A 16,474-nucleotide genomic window follows, 5' to 3' on the forward strand; every position below is an offset into this window, starting at 1 on the left:
CCGGCCCGCGTCCCAAATGGCACCCTATTCGCAATGTAGTGCACTACTTTTGACCAGAGCCATACGCGCACTACACTGGAAACAGGGTGCTATTTGGGACGCTGTCTGGCTTTGCTGCTCCCTCTTTAGTCTTTACTGTTCTCTGACCCACTATCTGTGTGACACCTCCATAATGGCTTATTACTGCCACCATTTCAGCTTATTACAGCCACCATTTTTTTTGCTCTTTCACACTCATCTCACTCAGAGACTTTGGGAGTTTTATTTCTTCTCTCCTTAAGACCTCGAAAGGTTTTTGAAATTAACTTTACTCTCTGGCTGTTACCGAATAGCCATACTTGCGCCCTAAATATTAGGCCATTTGAGTATGCGGAAAAATGTAAAGTTTATTCGCATGCTGCAACATTTAAAAAATCAAGTATACTTTAAATGCCCGGATGTCATAATCTTTTCTGCTTTGACAACAGCTGATTAATAATGTATGGGGATGCGCTTCCGAAATCAACGAATAATTACGCATTCTCAGCTGCGAAAATTTAGTATATGTGAATTTTCAAAAATAGAGTATGGATTAACAATAGTTTAAATGCCAGGATGTAATACTCATTTCGGCTCTTCATCTAGTAGAATTCGGTGCACACTTTCCCACAATGCATTGGAAGAGTTGGGCCGCGAGTGACAGGCCCTAGTTCTCTTCAAGTAGCCAAACAATAGTGAAGCTTCTGTGGTGGTGTTCAAATGCAGGCTAAGTATTTTTTGTTCTCCTTAATCGCGAGAATTATATCTTTGAAAACAGAAGTCTTTTTTTTAAAGTGGGTTTCTGTTTTCTCATTGAAAAGTGTTTCTTCTCTTGGCCTTCGTCAGCGCTTTTAAACAAAATCTTTCGATTTCTGAATGTGTCGTCACCGGAGATTCGGAATGTGGATGCGATTTTGATGTCATGTTAATCATGCGTTTTGATTTGAACATGTGGATTGTTTTAGTTTTATAGGCTACCTATTTCATTATTTAATTTATGTATGTAACAACACTTTGGTTTCACTAATAAATATGTTGAAATGGAACCAAATGATCGGTTTCTGTCTTCAGTCCTGTTTCAGTAGGATAGATGGGCTATATCAAATAAAATAAAATTGTATTTGTCACATGCGCCGAATACAACAGGTGTAGACCATACAGTGAAATACTTACTTACAAGCCCTTAACCATCAATGCAGTTTTAAGATTTTTTTTTTGTAGTTTATTTTAGTAAATACTTTAAAGTTAAAAATAAGAAAAATAGAAAAATAACAAATAATTAAGGAGCAACAAATAAAATAACAGTAGCGAGGCTATATACAGGGGGTACCGGTACAGAGTCAATGTGCGGGGGCACCGGTTGGTCGAGGTAATTGATGTAATATGTACATGTAGGTAGAGGTAAAGTGACTATACATAGATAATAAACAGAGAGTAGCAACAGCGTAATAATGTGTGGGGGGTAGCCATTTGATTAGCTGTTCAGGAGTCGTATGGGTTGTTGGTAGAAGCTGTTTAGAAGCCTTTTGGACCTAGACTTGGCGCTCCGGTACCGCTTGCCGTGCGGTAGCAGAGAGAACGCTCTATGACTAGGGTGGCTGGAGTCTTTGGAATTTTTTTGGGCCTTCCTCTGACACCACCTGGTATAGAGGTCCTGGATGGCAGGAAGCTTGGCCCCAGTGATGTACTGGGCCGTACGCACTTCCCTCTGTAGTGCCTTGCGGTTGGAGGCCTAGTAGTTGCCATAACAGGCGGTGATGCAACCAGTCAGTACACTCTCGATTGTGCAGCTGTAGAACTTTTTGAGGATCTGAGGGGGAATAGGCATTGTTGTGCCCTCTTAATGACTGTCTTGGTGTGTTTGGACCATGTTAGTTTGTCGGTGATGTGGATAGCAAGGAACTTGAAGCTCACAACCTGCTCCACTACAGCCCCGTCGATGAGAATGGTTGCGTGCTCGGTCCTCCTTTTCCTGTAGTCCACAATCATCTCCTTTGTCTTGATCACGTTGAGGGAGAGGTTGTTATCCTGGCACCACACTGCCAGGTCTCTGACCTCCTCCCTATAGGCTGTCTCATCGTTGTTGGGGATCAGGCATACCACTGTTGTGTTGTCAGCAAACTTAATGATGGTGTTGGAGTCGTGCCTGGTCATGCAGTCATGAGTGAACAGGCAGTACAGTAGGGGACTGAGCACGTACCCCTGATGGGCCCCCACGTTACGGATCAGCGTGGCAGATGTGTTGTTACCTAAACTTATCACCTGGGGGCGGCCCGTCAGGAAGTCCAGGATCCAGTTGCAGATGGAGGTGTTTAGTCCCAGGGTCCTTAGCTTAGTGATGAGCTTTGAGGGCACTATGGTGTTGAACGCTGCGCTGTAGTCAATGAATAGAGTTCTCACATAGGTGTTCCTTTTGTCCAGGTGGAAAGAGCAGTGTGTAGTGCAATAGAGATTGCACCATTTGTGGATCTGTTGGGGCGGTATGCAAATTGGAGTGGGTCTAGGGTTTCTGGGATAATGGTTTTAATGTGAACCATGACCAGCCTTTCAAAGTACTTCATGGCTACATATGTGAGTGCTATGGGTCGGTAGTCATTTAGGCAGGTTACCTTAGTGTTCTTGGGCACAGGGACTATGGTGGTCTGCTATAAACATGTTGGCTACAGTATACAGTATAAATCAAATGTGATAGTCTGCCTATAACCAGCCTGAGTAGGCCTATAACTCCATTCCCATTCTATTCAGAGTTTAGAGAAATTAATCGAATTGGAAATGAGCTATTATCAGCCTGGTTAATATGATGCATGTCTGTTGATTTTGGAAAAATCTACCCGCACTTGGCCCCGCCCCACCTACTCAGCCAGTCAGGAGCGCTACTGTGTTGCGGCCGTGGCATACTGCATACTTTTTACAAAATGGTATGTGCTAAATTGTATGCGACGATGAGTACATAGTATGCAGTTTAGGTACGTATATAGTACGCAGTGGAGGTCGATGCCGTTTCAGATGAGGGAGGACCATTTTTTATTTTTTATGAGCATGGCCTTATTTCTATTACAGCATAATGGATGACTGTCATTCATATTCCATTCACCCAGTTCAATGTAACATTGATAGGTTTAGGCTACTATAGAATACTCACATTTTCCCTATACCCATCATTGCTACAACCTAGCCTATGAAAGAAAGTTTACAATGTAAGGGCACACAGGCTGAGAGAGAAATTTGAGGTGACACATGGACAGACAGTGACACATTCAATACCACTTTGCACACTCTTGCTTGCATCTATCTGATCTAGGGTGTAATCATTAGTCCAACAGTTGCAAACAAGAGTTTATATTGGACAAATTCAGTATGTTTATCCCCGTTTCATTCCGTTTTCTTCCGTTTAAGAAAGGTTTTTCAACAAAATCGGCAGGAATGAATACACCCCTGATCACACGTAAACACAGTTCACTTTCATAGCAGCCACGTTGTATTCCTTCTTGCATCTATGCGTTCCCCTCTCACCTTTTCCCTTCGGTTGTAGACTTCAATGCACAGCACATCAGCTTTATGTGACAAGGCGAAAACATTTTTCAAGGCAAACCTTATCATAACCGCTATACACAGCATACATCGTTGTCACCATATTAGCTAAAGTAACGTCATAGTCAACATAGCTAATAGAACTAATGCGTTAGTAAACCTGCTACAATCATACAGTAAAGTTACAGTGTACAGTCAGTAAGCAGTTTAGTAGTTACACAGGTGGGCCCAGGTGACAATACATTTGTAAAATCAAAAGCTTACCTTGACTTGGAAGAGTTCCAGTGTTGTGTTGGATAGTCATTGCCAGCTAGCTAACATTTGAGCCTGGTGTTTGAGTAGACTAAACTAGCTAGCTGCATTTGCTAGCTAAGTGAAAGTGAAAAAGCTCTCTCCCTCATTCTCTCTCTTTGAGTCATCTACTCATCATATTTTATGTACTTCAGTGCTAACTTGCTGTAGCGTATGTTTTCAGTACCAGATTCATTTGCTGATCCTTTGATTGGGTGGATAGCATGTCAGTTCATGCTGCAAGAGCACTGATAGGTTGGAGGACGTCCTCTGGAAGTTGTGTACATTTATAGAAGGGAGTGAGAACCATGAACCTCCTAGGTTTTGTATGGAAGTCAATATACACAGAGGAGGACAGAAGCTAGCTGTCCTCTGGCTACACCATGGTGCTACGCTACAGAGTGCTGCTGAGGCTACTGTAAACCTTCATTGCAAAACAGTGTTTTAATTAATTATTTGGTAACGTGAATATATTTAGTATAGTTTCATTTAAAACAGATAACTTTTTAAATGTTTTACTATTTTTATGAAATTCACTTAGGATGATGGTCCTCCCCTTAGTACGCTAGTATGGGTATTCAGACATGGCCTCCCTCTCTGTAATATTTATTATCTTATTATAATTTCTTTTAGCTGAACGGGTGTTTTTGTATATAATCTAAGACCTACTTTCTTATCAATTTCTTCTGAAGTGGAATGAAGCTGGAGACCGGAGGGAAGCCACAGAATGGCACTCAGCCAGTCAACTTCTCATTTTCTGTGAATTCAGCAATAACCCTATGTTTCTTTTAATGCTTTTTCTGCCACATTAGCAAGGTTATCCCTGTGAACTGAGCACTGGAGCGCTGTAATGTGGGCTTAAGACAATAACACAGTGAAATGCGAGCCTTTTTTTTCTCAATGCGAAAGCTTAGGCTACCCTGAAGTTAGTAAAGGCAACATGGAAAATGTGGGAGAACAGAAGAAAAGTGAACTCCTACTCCCAATCTGATGTGCGGGGAAAGTTGGCTGATTCAGAGTAACCCTCTACTATGGACGTTGTTGTACGCGGCTGAAGGGTACAATATGCCCTGCAATAATGAAAGGCAGGAAAAAGAGGAGGAAGCTGCTGTATGCTTTCATCCAGACGACTCCTCTCCGGAGCAGGCCTAGTTTATGACTTAATCACCTCAGCCTGGCCTGGCCCGGGTGACACTGGGTGTAACTAAGTCAACAACCAAAGAGGAATTGTTTAAGCTGTAATGCAGCCTAGCTTAGCCGTTTACAACCGGGACTATTTGGAGCTGCTGTCTAAAGGCGTAAGCATGCTTCAGTTCTGCTGGTGCCTAGCCGAGCTAAACGAGTGTGCTCGCATACTCCCTTAAAAGACCTTCACTTTAAACATTTGTAAAAAGCGGCGATATTAATGCCCCAAATTTTGAAATGAGATGTTTGACGAGAATGTGTCCCCATACTTTTGGTCATGAAGTATGTGTGTGTGTGTGTGTGTGTGTATATAAAGAGACGGATCTAGATTCGAATATCTCTTTCTACACAACATACCCCCCCTCTGAGTGGTGCAGTGTAAAGACAACAGCTCTCCCACACCCCATGTCCCTGCAATAATTATCTTAATACCAGTAGACAGTATTTTTGCTCTGTTAGCCAATTTGAAAATGAGAGGCTTTTAAAAATATCCACACATTTGTCAATCATTGCATTAATCAAGTGTTCAACACTATGTGCAATGTGATTTAGAGGAGGAGCTCCTCTAAGGGTGTGGTGCCATTCAGAGCAGACAAGGAGGCAGTTGAGCTGAGCATGCATTATAATGCTCCCTCCCTTTCAATTCAAGGGCTTTATTGCCATGGGAAACATATGTTAACATTGCCAAAGCAAGTGAAGTAGATGATATACAAAAGTGAAATAAACAATAAAAATGAACTGTAAACACCACACTCACAGAAGTTCTCTGTCTCTCTCTCACAACCTTCTGATAAGGGTGTAACTCTGAACAGTGTGTGTGGCTGCTAGCCTGCTAACTGTGGGGTACAGTGGTTACGTAACAGCTAGCAGGGGGGTTCATGTCTGTTTCACATAGACAGGTGCCCTCAGGTCAACTCAACTTAAACCGCCAATTCCACTGTGGTTGTGTCCAAAATGGCACCCTATTCCCTTTATAGTGCACTACTTTTGACCGAAGCTGGGTGCCATTTGGGATGTAGCCTGTGACTCCGGGGGTTAGACAATCAGGAGCTGGGCTTAAAGGGATATTTAACCCAAATTACAAAATGACATGTTGATTTCTTTACCCTGTAAGCACTCTATGGACAAGGTATGACAGCAATCTGTGCTTTGGTTTAGTTTCCCTGTCACTGTTTCCAAATCAATTTGTGGCACAAATCCCGTTGAAGATATTAGCATTTGTTTGCGCATCATGTTCAAATAATCTATAAGTGACTTTGATGAGCTGCACAATACATTTGAGGTACTTTTGGATGATTTGGACATGATGCGCGAAAAATGCTAATATCGGTCCCATGACTTGAATGGGATTTGTGCCACACATGCTAAAATGTTAGCATTTGGATACAGTGCCAGGGAAATAAAACCAAAGCATGGAAGACCAGAAAGCGGAGTAAGCGGACACAGTGCCAGGGTGGATTACCCATGAGCTCTAGCAGCTCTCTCAGAGATGTCCATCTCTCGGCAGCACAGAGCCCAGACTCTCCCACCAACGAGCACTGATGTAGGCTGAACTAACACTGCAGGTCAGCTTACTTACATCCCTTTGTTCACTGCAATAGCAGTATAACGGCAGGATCGAACGTTTCTACATTGCTCTCCCCATAGACAGACCGTGCCTGGAGCCACATTTTGGAAAATACTTAGCTATCGAGCTACCAGAGGAAATGTATGTTTGTGAGGCCCAGATGAATGGCAGTCCGAAAGGAAGAAATTATTGCCCTTCTTTGGCAGTGTTTGGATCTTTGTGTCCTTAAAGACACACAGATTGGCTTTGTGTTGCTTTTGTTCAGCGGCAGAAGGCATCATCATCAACCGCAGCAGCTTTTGTGGCACAGCCAGCCAGGCAGAACAACACAACTGCACAGCAGCCCTCTACCATCAGGCCGTTTTATGTGAGCTTGGAGGATATTGAATGCGTCCCAAATGGCACCCTATTCCCTACGTAGTGCACTACTTTAAACACGAAGAATCTGTCTGCTGAATTGCCTTCTCTGGCCGACCAGGGCACACTTGTTATGACCCTGCCTAGGTCTGGCTTAGCCTCATATATACACACACACACACACACACACACACACACACACACACACACACACACACACACACACACACACACACACACACACACACACAGACGCGCACACACACACACACACACACACAGAGACGCGCACACACACACACAGATGTTTGTTTTACTATCCTTGAACCAAACAGTTTATTCCCACACAAAATACATTTTCCCTGACCCCTAAAGCCAACCCTTAACCTAACTCTAACTCTAACCTTAACCCCAAAACCCTAACCCTAATTCTAACCCTAAACCTAACCCCAAAGCCTAAAAAAGCCTTTTTCTTTGTGGGGACTGGTATAATGTCCCCACAATTGTCCTTGTTTTACTATCGTTGTGAGGACTTCTGGTCCCCACAAGGATAGTAAATCCAAACCACACACACAGCTTTTCCTCTGCAGCTGGTGTGTGGTGTAGTAAAGTACTGCTCAGAAGGGGGTGTCCTTGCTTTGAGTGCTCAAAATGTGACGACCTCTTTAGCCCTCTTGAGATCACAATGCAATGCTTCCTCCATTCTGGCAGACTGATCCAAGTGACCTCTGTGTGGACCTGTGTTTCTTGGAGCTGGAGAAGTCAAAGAAATACAATCATTTGGCCGTTGACTAAAAGGCAGGGTTTGACTTTTTTGTGGAATTTCTACATCTGCTGCTCGAAAAAAGCAGGAGTTAGGTTCAAATTGCCATGATGGCAGAAGCAGTTCCACCACTGCGGGTGAACTAAGACCTCTAAATACAATCGACTAGGAAGCTAGCTACCTCTGGCCTTACCTCCTCCTTCTTCTTTTCTCACCTACTGCTGTGACAGGCTAGGAGAACTCTGAAAGCATTCCCGCCTCGATTATAGCCATAAAAAATGGAAGCCCTTCTTGGAGCAATTATCCTGGAGAGTGAGAGAGGGAGAGATGGACAGACAGAGAACAGAGCAGTGGCTGCAGCCTGTCGGCTGTTTCACTGTGCTGTTCAGCAGGAGCCTGATGTCACTGTAGAGGCTGACTGACTGGCAGAACGGAGGGCAGATAATCTGCTGCCAACGTGACGTGATGACAGAGGGGAGCAGTGTGTACTGGGCTGACCCTGGCACACACAGGCCTGTCTGTGTGTTTAAACCCAGCCCAGGGACAACCTTCTCCTTTCCTCCGTATCTCCATCAGTGTCATCAGTAGTAGGCAGGAAGGCATCAACAGCAGCGTGACAAAGACCAGGTACCAGTGCGACTGAGACTAGAGCTGTGGCGGGGACCATATTACCGCCACACCAGCGGTCACTAGTCATGAAGGCAGTCAAATTCCACGTGACCGTTTAGTCACGGTAATTGGGCTCCGCCAAGCTCTGATGCTGTTGATGGTCATTAGTAGCCTACCAAACTTGCTAACTGCCTGGTACTCAGCATTCTGTTGTCCCTCTAATCACTCTGACATCAATGCAAATGTGATAAGAAATTGAATCAAACACTGCATGAGAGCCCATGAGCTCATGTTGCGCAACATTTCTATAGGCTATGCAATTGTGGGAGAAAACAGAGTGATGGCCTCTATTAAAAAGAGGAGGATCCCATCAGCTTTCAATAGGCTAGGCCTACGATATTTATTTCTCAACTTTCCTAATATAAAGCACATTGCTTATCTTTACAACAGGAGTATAGCCTACCTGGCTGGCATGAAAATGAACCACGGGAAAGCGTCCTCCATTCGCTATTTAAGAGCGTAGATGGCATGTATTTTTTTCCCCCTGCCCCTGTTTCGAGACAGGCGCATAATAATAGTCAATCCTAAATCAAAACAAATGTTACACATATATTATTTAGTATATGTAAAGACAAGATTAAATCAAGAATAGTCTGATAGGTGACAATATTAGCATATCACTTGTTAATTTTATATTATCACTTGTGAATGATGCCCAGCGTAAGGCAAGAAACAATGCCTTTTCCCCCCGACTTTTTCGACACCTCATGTAGCCTAGCCCATAGGCCTGTATGTTTTGATAAGGGTTGTATCACAACTAAAGTGGCCAAATAACTTCTTAAAAATTAGCACATTAATCCAGTTTACAAGGGGTGTAGAGCCTAACTGGCATACATATGCAGCCTGCGAGTTCCAAGTTTGGGGAAGATAATTTTCGCCAAAAAAATGCACCTTTATAAGAAAAGCATTACATGCATAATTGCATTTGCGGTCATTTTTGTTAATGGTGTTTTCCTGCTATTGGAACATTCACACTTATGCTGTGTGCGTATTGCTGCGCTTATAATGTGAAGAAATAGCCTAATAGTCTATCACATTTTAAGCTAAATGTTCTGATCTGTTGTCAGCCTCATTGCGTAAATGTTTTTATTTTTTTATGCTAGTTGTTGTATTAATTTAGGATCTAACGCATCACACAACTGTCCCAGACTATATGGAATATTTATTTCTCGTAACAGAATATAATAAAACCAACTTTTGTACTATGGGGGATAGTAGATTGACATAGGCTAGTGCTCTTGCCGTTCGTTAGGCCTGCTCATCTTGTTGGCTGACGAAAAGTAAATGAGGACAGCTCTTCCAATATCTTCAATATGCAGCTCGGAATTTGATAAGGACGCGCACAGTTGCATCCCTGAAGTGTCTGTCTTCACTTGTAGCCTGTGAGAAAGACCTGATCACGTGATGGAGAGCCATGTGAGTGTGAGGCGCTTCGTAGCACAAGCACTGACAGCAGAAGGCATGGATTTGTTGGGGGTGCAATACGGCCACACAAAGGGGAAATTCGAGGCATTATCAAGTGCTTGACAAATTGTAAATGAGAGACTATTGGAGTGTACAGCCTGCGCAAAAAAAACCCAAAGCAGAGCTTAAGCATTTCAAGTTACTTTTTTCAAATCATCATTAGTCTCATCATGCAGCCTTACAAATCAAAACATATAGCCCAACGTTTGTAGAACAACTAATACCTCAGACAATAACATTGACGTATACGCTGGCTCGGTGAGCGAGTTTATAAGGAAGTGTATAGGAGATGTTGTACCCACTGTGATTATTAAAACCTTCCCTAACCAGAAACCGTGGATTGATGGCAGCATTCACGCAAAACTGAGAGCACGTACCACCGCATTTAATCAAGGCAAGGCGAATGGAAATTGTTAGAGATTACCTGTTAGATACTGCTGCACTGTCGGATCTAGAAGCACAAGCATTTCGCTACACTCGTAATAACATCTGCTAACCATGTGTATGTGACCGATTTGATACCTGTAAATTAAGCATATAGGAATACCTAATTTCTTTGTTAACCGCTCAACACAGAGTAGCTGCATGTGCACACTCCCTCAAATAGTTTGGAGAAAATATCCTTTTTCATTTTATTCAGCTTTGTTCAATTGTATTCTTCATAATATAAATAATATAAAATAATGCCACGGAATTCTAAGCAAATCTTGTCTGCTAAATAAACTAGTGTAGCCCACATCCATATGGCACAGCCAGATCAGGACCTAACATACGGACAACTCAGAATATGCTATTCTGTTCTTCTGAAATAGACTACATTTTCTTCATATCATGTTTCTTTTAGATCTGTATAAAATAAATAATGGATTTATTGTGATGGTGTAGGAGATATTACATGGATTTATTAGACTTTTTTAAAATGTAGATGTTCCCGAAGGTCCGCATCAGTGGCTTTTAGGCTGTGTGGAAGCCAGGAGATGCTAAATGTGTTCATGTTAATTAATGGTCAATTACTGTGAGACCGACAGTTATTTGCTTGACAATCACCGGCTGACGAAATTTTGTGACAGCCACAGCCCTAACTGGGACCAATAAGAAGCTTCTAGAACCATGGGGTGATGGTGTCATTACAGGAAGGATATACTCGGCCGTCCTACATATACTCGGCCGTCCTACATATACTCGGCCGTCCTCACTCGGAATCCCTAAGGAAGACCAGAAAGCGGAGTAAGGGGTGCCAGGGTGGATTACCCATGAGCTCTAGCAGCTCTCTCAGAGATGTCCATCTCTCGGCAGCACAGAGCCCAGACTCTCCCACCAACGAGCACTGATGTAGGCTGAACTAACATTGCAGGTCAGCTTACTTACATCCCTTTGTTCACTGCAATAGCAGTATAACGGCAGGATCGAACGTTTCTACATTGCTCTCCCCATAGACAGACCGTGCCTGGAGCCACATTTTGGAAAATACTTAGCTATCAAGCTACCAGAGGAAATGTATGTTTGTGAGGCCCAGATGAATGGCAGTCCGAAAGGAAGAAATTATTGCCCTTCTTTGGCAGTGTTTGGATCTTTGTGTCCTTAAAGACACACAGATTGGCTTTGTGTTGCTTTTGTTCAGCGGCAGAAGGCATCATCATCAACCGCAGCAGCTTTTGTGGCACAGCCAGCCAGGCAGAACAACACAACTGCACAGCAGCCCTCTACCATCAGGCCGTTTTATGTGAGCTTGGAGGATATTGAATGCGTCCCAAATGGCACCCTTTTCCTTATCTGGTGCACTATGTTTGATCAAGGCCCTATGGGCTCTGGTCAAAAGTAGTTTCTACACTATGTAGGGAATAGGGTACCATTTGGGACGTGGAAGGAGAGAGGGCGGGAACCCATTTTTGCTCTATCTAAAAGAGGATTCCTCTCATCTTATTTTGCATCTTATCAATGGCCGTTTTATCACAAAGAAAAGGACAGAGATTGGACCACAGACAAATTTGGACCGTTGGTCTCTCTCCAAAACCCACAAGATTCTTTATAGACTGTACTGCAGATGAGGTAGTTTGTAAGCTACACATCAGAAGACGGTGGCTGCACCCTATTCCTTAAGGAGTGCACTAAGTTTGAGCACCCATAGGGCTCTGGTCAAAAGTAGTGCACTACATAGGGAATAGGGTACCATTTGGGACTCAGCCTCTGTTTCTTCTCTCTCAGACAGCCTCCGTGCCAGGCGCTGGCTGTCACTTCAGCAGACACACAGATGACAGCCTCTTTAATGGCATTTTAATGATCTAGCCCAAGATGCAACTCCACTTTCATGTTTCCGATGCAGAAAGGAAAACGTCCTTCCTCTTCGTCCATCCTCTTATCTGTGTCACAGATAGGGCTGTTGCGGTGACCGTATTACCGCCACACCGGTGGTGTGTGTGTGTTCCCAAACAAGGACCAGTTGCACTCTGGTCCTCTGTAGACCTCCACAAGTCTGGTTCATCCTTGGGAGCAATTTCCAAACGTCTGAAGGTACCACGTTCATCTGTACAAACAATAGTACACAAGTATAAACACCATGGGACCACGCAGCCGTTATACGGCTCAAGAAGGAGACGCGTTCTGTGTCCTAGAGATGAACGTACTTTGGTGCAAAAAGTGCAAATCAATCACAGAACAACAGCAAAGGACCTTGTGAAGATGCTGGAGGAAACAGGTACAAAGTATCTATTTCCACAGTAAAACGAGTTCTATATCGACATAACCTGAAAGGCCGCTCAGCAAGGAAGAAACCACTGCTCCAAAACCGCCATAAAAAAGCCAGACTACGGTTTGAAACTACACATGGGAACAAAGATCATACTTTTTGGAGAAATGTCCTCTGGTCTGATGAAACAAAAATAGAACTGTTTGGCCACAATAACCATCGTTATGTTTGGAGGAAAAAGGGGATCGCTTGCAAGCCGAAGAACACCATCACAACCGTGAAGAACGGGGGTGGCAGCATCATGTTGTGGGGGTGCTTTGCTACAGGAGGGACTGGTGCACTTCACAAAATAGATGGCATCATGACGATGGAAATTATGTGGATATATTGAAGCAACATCTCAAGACATCAGTCAGGAAGTTAAAGCTTGGTCGCAAATGGGTCTTCCAAATGGACAATGACCCCAAGCATACTTCCAAAGTTGTGGCAAAATGGCTTAAGGACAACAAAGTCAAGGTATTGGAATGGCCATCACAAAGCCCTGACCTCAATCCTATAGAACATTTGTGGGCAGAACTGAAAAAGCGTGTGAGAGCAAGGAGGCCTACAAACCTGACTCAGTTACACCAGAATGGTCCAAAATTAACCCAACTTATTGTGGGAAGCTTGTAGAAGGCTACTCGAAACGTTTGACCCAAGTTAAACAATTGAAAGGCAATGCTACCAAATACTAATTGAGTGTATGTAAACTTCTGACCCACTGGGAATGTGATGAAAGATATAAAAGCTGAAATAAATCATTCTCTCTACTATTATTCTGACATTTCACATTCTTAAAATAAAGTGGTGATCCTAACTGACCTAAGACAGGGACTCTTTACTAAGATTAAATGTCAGGAATTGTGAAAAACTGAGTTTAAATGTATTTGGCTAAGGTGTATGTAAACTTCCGACTTCAACTGTATATACAGGGAGTACCAGTACCTGATCAATGTGCAGAGGTACCAGGTACTTGAGGTAGATATGTACATGAAGGCATCATAAAAGATAATACTGAGAGTCAAATAAAGAACGGAGTAGCAGCAGCGTATGAGGAGTGTAAAAGTGTGTGCGAGTGTGCACGTGTGTTTGTGTTGTGTCGGTGTGCATGTGTGAGGATTTTGTGTGGGAGTGACAGTGTAGTGTGTGGGAGTGAGCATGTGTATATATATATATATATATATATATATATATATATATATATATATATATATATATATAGTCCAGTGAGTGTGCGTAGGGTCAGTGGAAGATGGAGTCAGTACAGATAGCTTGGGTACCATTCATTGACTATTTAGCAGAAGCTCTCGCGGAGCCTGTTGTTCCGAGATCCGGTACCATTTGCCTGGACGGTAGCCAAGTGAACAGTCTATGGCTTGGGTGGCTGATATAGTGGTCCAGGGCGCTGTCTGCTAATGCAGTCCCTTCATTAGTAATCTAAGTGAATGTCTTCATGTGAGAAGCTAGAGCTCTGAGGATCATATGTACAGTGTATAGAAGACCTTGAATGCCGAGGCTTCACGTAGACTGTCATCAGAGAGGTCGGTTGACCCAATGTGAAAATACTGAAACGGAATGTGAGGAATCTGCCTGGCTACCCATCCACATCACTCCAGCCAAACGCCACGCCCACTAAAGTTTCTTCTCCACGATGAGTCTGGATTTGCCTCCCTCCCCGATGATTTCTAGAACGCAAACACATTCTGACCGTTCTGATTGGTCCCAGAAACCGATGGGTTGGGCCAGATAATGACATGATCAACTTTGATACTCTGATTGGTTCGATTTGTTAGACGATCCAATCCCTAATGAATTTGTTTTCGTACCACGCCCTTCGTTTTGAAGTCGCACAAACAACTTCTAGGGTGCCAGTTTTAGACTGAATGTATGTAGCGATCAATAGAGCAGCGGAATTAAATTCAGGGTGAGTCGTCTTGCAAGTGATGAATAGCATTCCATGAAATGTTATGACATTCTTCATATTACTTGAGGTTTTTAGATGTAGTTTACTAAGACCTTTTTAAGTAGTGTTGTAGGAGGCCTTGAAATCAGTTCTCTTGTTCAGTGCTTAGATTTTCTTGTTCACTTTGCTAGCATTGTGTTATGCATATTGCTTACAAATGTCTGTCACTACTGCAGCCTGTACATTCTTCCTCTCAAAATCAGAGTTTCGTCCCAAGGTGACTTTGTGTAGCAGTGATTTCCAGTGAGAAATAATGCTGTCTCTTTCTCTCTCTCTCTCTCTCTCTCTCTCTCGCTCTCCCTCCCTCTCGCTCTCTTTTTCTCTTTCATATATATATCTATCCCTCCCACATTCAGCTATGTCGTGGGCCTCATTAGAATACGTTAGCAGCCACACACTGCTGCTGCTAGAGAGCAGAACTGTCAAGCCCCATTGCCACTTAATGAACAAATATGTTTCCAGAGGATTTCTCTCAACCCCCGGTCAAGGAAAAAAGCCATCTGCCTTAGTTACATAAAATGTCCCTCCGCATCCATAATGGAACTGCAGCCCTTTTGGATGACAAGCGTCCGTGCCCTCTTCCTGCAGCGCCTGGATCAGATCAGAACCCCAGTTTGAGCCCCAAATGGCACCCTATTCCCTGTATAGTTCACTACTTTTGAGGCCTATGGGACACTGAGTGCTGCTGGGCCAGTGCAGCATCAAATAGAGACAGTGAAGAAGTGAGAAGTAAAAGTCAGATAAGATCTCTGGTCTTAATTAATAGAGAGATTTGGACGTTTTCTGATGCCGGGGCTGGAGCACAGATTGCTGTGATATGACTCACTATTCCTGTCTGTCTGCTATATGGGAATTGAACGTTTTATTAGTCATATGTACAGGATATCAACGCAATGCTTACTAGCAAGTTCATTTTCGGCATTGCAATAATAAGAAATCAGAAAATATAAAAATAAGAACATAAATGAAATGGCTCAGGAGAATAGAAAAAACATTTTAGCATAAGTATAATTTAAAAACCTTTTAGGTTCACACAGTGCTTCTAGGTAGTCTTAAACACGTCTACTTTCAAACAGAAGTATACATCTTATACACATGGTTATGGGCATAATGAAAGAAGATACCTGTACCATGTCAGATATAGAGTTGACATGTTTTCCATTTTGAACTTGCATCCCAGTATTGCACTTTAAATACATCACAGAAGACTGAAATATAACAAAACCGGTTGACATAGAAATACCGGAGTTTCAGCAGGTTTTTTAAAATAATGTCGATTTAATTATGAAATGATGAGAAATATTTATAACGTTCCAACCATGAGGCCACTAGAGGGCGCTTTGGTTATTTGACTGCAGGAAAGGACTACCACAAGAAGACACAATATGTACACATGCTTCAAAGAAAGTGGGGGGGGTGATATACAGTGAATTCGGAGAGTATTCAAATCTGTTGTTCTGCCCCTGAACAAGGCTGTTAACCTACTGTTCCCAGGTAGGCTGTCATTGTAAATAATAATTTGTTCTTAACTGACCAGGCTAGTTAAATAAAGGTAAAATTAAATAAATATTTAAAAAATGACACAGTTGCCTCCATCATTCTGAAATGGAAGAAGTTTGGAAGCACCAAGACTGCCTGGCCAAACTGAGCAATCGGGGGAGAAGGGCCTTGGTCAGGGAGGTGACCAAGAACCCGATGGTCACTCTGACAGAGCTCCAGAGTTCCTCTGTGGAGATGGGAGAAACTTTCAGAAGGTCAACCATCTCTGCAGCACTCTGACAATCAGGCCTTTATGGTAGAGAGGCCAGACAAAAGCCACTCCTCAGTAAAAGGCACATGACAGCCTTCTTGGAGTTTGCCTAAAGATTCTCAGACCATGAGAAACAAGATTCTCTGTTCTGATGAAACCAAGATTGAACTCTTTGGCCTGAATGCCAAGCG

The 16,474-nt window shown here is 43.0% G+C and overlaps 1 protein-coding gene across 13 annotated transcripts in view; it reads left to right on the forward strand.

Annotated features, from left to right (window-relative positions):
• LOC106581813 (plakophilin-4) overlaps positions 1 to 16,474 on the forward strand; it is a 116,423-nt gene that overhangs the window by 24,199 nt on the left and 75,750 nt on the right. The window lies entirely within an intron of this gene.

The sequence above is a fragment of the Salmo salar genome, chromosome ssa21 (assembly GCF_905237065.1).
Source record: "Salmo salar chromosome ssa21, Ssal_v3.1, whole genome shotgun sequence".
NCBI lineage: Eukaryota > Metazoa > Chordata > Actinopteri > Salmoniformes > Salmonidae > Salmo > Salmo salar.